General features: G+C 37.5%; 1 pseudogene; it reads right to left on the minus strand.

The window, feature by feature from the left end:
- Nucleotides 1–298: 298 nt before the first annotated feature.
- Nucleotides 299–829, minus strand: LOC130680243 (NADH dehydrogenase (ubiquinone) complex I, assembly factor 6-like; annotated as a pseudogene).
- Between the last annotated feature and the right edge of the window lie 3,733 nt (nucleotides 830–4,562).

The following is a 4,562-nucleotide window of genomic DNA, read 5'->3' on the forward strand; positions in this document are numbered from 1 at the left end:
AGGTGTAGTGGTGATGAATATCCTCAGCTTTTTTTGGGGAATGTCTTTATTTCTCATTCATTTCTAAACTACAGCTCTGCTGTTTATGGAAATCCTTTTGACAGGATGCTTTTTCATTATTTGATTATGTAATCCCTTTCTCTCCCAGTCTGGAAATTTTTGTTGACTGACATACTTATGGTATTTACCACATAAAGATGTATCTATCTTTGTTGTCATTTTTAAAACTATATTTGTCACTGACTTTTTGACCATTTTCTTTTTTTTTATCAGTGCCATGAAATTATTTTAATATCTTTTACTCTGACCGAATATACAAAAATAATGGAAGTAATGTATTCTTCTGCTGTAAAGATGGGTGGAATATGTCAAAATCCACTTGCTGAATATTCTTTAAATGGTCTTCTAGGGCAACTGCCTAAAGAAAAGCAGGAAATGCTTTCACAGGAACACTTTTGTGGAAGGACCTAGCACGGTTTAGGTGCAAGTGTGCCTGGCTGGCAATATCATAGATCACATCCCTCACATTTTATCTTGGTTCTTCCATAGAAAATCCTCTTGTGAAACACCATGCAGCATACAAACATCCATGGGAAGGAGCACCCTCCTTCTGCTACCATGATGGGGCATTGCTCTCAAGCAAGTGACAATGCCTTGTGCTTTTCCAATATAACTTGCAACATGATCTGCACGAAGGTCCTTTACACCCAGTACTTCCAGTTTTAAATAAAGAAGATAACTCTGCATGTTTTCAGCATAATTTTTTAGTTCCTGGATATTACAATAAGCTCTGTCATTCAAATATTTCTCTTTCATCAATTATTTTCATCTTTTAGTCAGGTTATGTCTTTTAACAGCCTTCCACAGTTCAATGGCCACAGGCTGAGGCAGTGGACTGCACAGTATATATCATCCACAGTTTTTTCCCAAAATTGCATTCACATCAGTCCAATTGTTTTCTCAGAGACTGAGTCCTTAACCAGCCTGAGCCAGTTCCAATTAAAGGCCCTCAGTGCAAGAGCAGAGTTTCTGGATTCTGCAAGGAACAGCAGAGAACATAAATACTCTTCAAAACCTCATTTCTGAAGCAGCTTTAGGTAGTAACAGTCGGTGCCCGAGGCATCCCGTCAGCTAAGCAACGGCCATGCTCTGCCCGGACTCCTCGGACACTGGGAGCTGCCGCGTGCTTGAACATTTCTTTTAATTTATTTATTTTTTATTTTGATATTATTAATCTACAATTACATGAAGGGCATTATGTTAATTAGGCTCCCCCCTTCACCAAGTCCCCCCCATATCCCCGTTCACAGTCACTGCCCATCAAAATAGTAAGATGCTGTAAAATAACTACTTGTCACCAACTTCACAGTCACTATCCTTCAACATAGTAAGATGCTGTAAAATCACTACTTGTCTTTGTGTTGCACAGCCCTCACCATGCACCCCCAAAATTATACATGCTAATCATAATGCCCCCTTTCTTTTTTCCCACCCTTATCCCTCCCTCCCTTCCCACCCGTCCTCCCCAGTCCCTTTCCCTCTGGTAATTATAGTCCATTCTTGAGATCGGTGCTTCTGCTGCTGTTTTGTTCCTTCAGTTTTCTTTTACTCTTATACTGCACATATGAGTGAAATAATTTGGTACTAGTCTTTCTCCAACTGGCTTATTTCACTGAGCATAATACCCTCTAGCTCCATCCATGTTGTTGCAAATGGTAGGATTTGATTTTTTCTTATGTCTGAGTAATATTCCATTGTGTATATGTACCACATCTTCTTTATCCATTCATCTGCTGATGGACATTTAGGTTGCTTCCATATCTTAGCTATTGTAAATAGTGCAGCGATAAACATAGGGGTGAATCTGTCTTTTTCAAACTGGAGTGCTGCATTCTTAGGGTAAATTCCTAGAAGTGGAATTCCTGGGTCAAATGGTTTTTTCTATTTTGAACATTTTGAGAAAACTCCATACTGCTTTCCACAATGGTTGAACTAATTTACATTCCCACCAGCAGTGTAGGAGGGTTCCCCTTTCTCCACAACATCGCCAAAATTTGTTGTTGTTTGTCTTTTGGAAGGTAGCCATCCTTACTGGTGTGAGATGATATCTCATTGTGGGTTTAATTTGCATTTCTCTGATGACAAGCGATGTGCAGCATCCTTTCATGTGTCTGTTGGCCGTCAGAATTTCTTCTTTAGAGAACTGTCTGTTCAGCTCCTCTGCCCATTTTTTAATTGGATTATTTGCTTTTTGTTTGTTGAGGTGTGTGAGCTCTTTATATATTTTGGATGTCAACCCTTTACCGGATCTGTCATTTACGAATATATTCTCCCATACTGTAGGATACCTTTTTGTTCTATTGATGGTGTCCTTTGCTGTACAGAAGCTTTTCAGCTTGATATAGTCCCATTTGTTCATTTTTGCATTTGTTTCTCTTGCCTGGGGAGATATGTTCAAGAAGAGGTCACACATTTTTATGTCTAAGAGATTTTGTCTATCTTTTTTTCTAATGTTTATGTCTAAGAGATTTGTGCCTATGCTTTTTTCTAAGAGATTTATGGTTTCATGACTCACATTCAAGTCTTTGATCCATTTCCAATTTTCTTTTGTGTATGGGATTAGACAGTGATCCAGTTTCATTCTCTTACATGTAGCTGTCCAGTTTTATCAGCACCATCTGTTGAAGAGACTGTCATTTCCCCATTGTATGTCCATGGCCCCTTTATCAAATATTAGTTGACCATATATGTTTGGGTTAATGTTTGGAGTCTCTATTCTGTTCCATTGGTCTGTGGCTCTGTTCTTGTATCAGTAACAAATTGTCTTGATTACTGTGGCTTTGTAGTAGAGCTTGAAGTTGGGGAATGAGATTCCGCCCCCCCACTTTATTCTGCCTTCTCAGAAATGCTTTAGCTATTTTGGGTTATTGGTGTTTCCATATGAATTTTTGAACTATTTGTTCCAGTTCATTGAAGAAAACTGTTGGTAATTTGATAGGGATTGCATAGAATCTGTATATTGCTTTGGGCAGGATGGCCATTTTGATGGTATTAATTCTTCCTAGCCAAGAGCATGGTATGAGTTTCCATTTGTTAGTGACCTCTTTAATTTCTCTTAAGAGTGTCTTATAGTTTTCAGGGGATAGGTCTTTCACTTCTTTGGTTAGGTTTATTCCTAGGTATTTCATTCTTTTTGATGCTATTCTGAATGGAATTGTCTTCCTGATTTCTCTTTCTATTAGTTTATTGTTAGTGTAAAGGAAAGCCACATATTTCTGTGTCTTAATTTTGTATCCTGCAACTTTGATGAATTCCGATATTAGCTCTAGTAGTTTCAAAGTGGAGTCTTTAGCGTTTTTTATGTACAATATCATGTCATCTTCAAATAGTGACAGTTTAACTTCTTTACCAATCTGGATTCTTTGTATTTCTTTGTTTTGTCTAATTGCTGTGGCTAGGTCCTCCAGTACTATGTTGAATAACACTGGGGATAGTGGGCATCACTGTCTAGTTACCGATCTCAGAGGAAAAGCTTTCAGCTTCTTGCTGTTTAGTATGATGTTGGCTGTGGGTTTATCATATATGGCCTTTAGTATGTTGAGTTACTTGCCCTCTATTCCCATTTTGCTGAGAGTTTTTATCATGAATGGATGTTGAACTTCGTCAAATGCTTTTTCAGAAACTACGGAGATGATCATGTGGTTTTTGTCTTTCTATTTGTTGATGTGGTGGATGATGTTGATGGACTTTCAAATGTTGTACCATCCTTGCATCCCTGGGATGAATCCCACTTGGTCATGTTGTGCGATCCTTCCTATGTATTTTTGAATTTGGTTTGCGAATATTTTTTTGAGTATTTTTGCATCTATATTCATCAGGGATATTGGTCTATAGTTTTGTTGTTTGGTGCGGTCTTTGCCTAGTTTTGGTATTAGAGTGATGTTGGCTTCATAGAATGAGTTTGAGAGTATCCCCTCCTCTTCTATTTTTTGTAAAACTTTAAGGAGAATGGGTATTATGTCTTCTCTGTATTTCTGATAAAATTCCGAGGTAAATCCGTCTGGCCTGGAGGTTTTGTTCTTGGGTCGTTTTTTGATTACTGCTTTGATTTCGTTCCTGGTAATTGGTCTGTTTAGATTTTCTGTTTCTCTCTGGGTCAGTTTTGGAAGGTTGTATTTTTCTAGGAAGTTGTCCATTTCTCCTAGGTTTCCCAGCTTGTTAGCATATAGGTTTTCATAGTACTCTCTAATAATTCTTTGTATTTCTGTGGGGTCCGTCATGATTTTTCCTTTCTCATTTCTGATTCTGTTAATTTGTGTTGACTCTCTTTTCCTCTTATTAACTCTGGCTAGAGGCTTATCTATTTTGTTTATTTTCTCAAAGAACCAGCTCTTAGTTTCATTGATTTTTGCTTTATTTTATTCAATTTTATTTATTTCTTCTCTGATCTTTATTATGTCCCTCCTTCTGCTGACTTTAGGCCTCTTTTGTTCTTATTTTTCCAATTTCGATAATTGTGACATTAGACCATTCATTTGGGATTGTTCTTCCTTCTTTAAATA

Source organism: Manis pentadactyla, chromosome 13 (genome assembly GCF_030020395.1).
Source record: "Manis pentadactyla isolate mManPen7 chromosome 13, mManPen7.hap1, whole genome shotgun sequence".
Lineage (NCBI taxonomy): Eukaryota > Metazoa > Chordata > Mammalia > Pholidota > Manidae > Manis > Manis pentadactyla.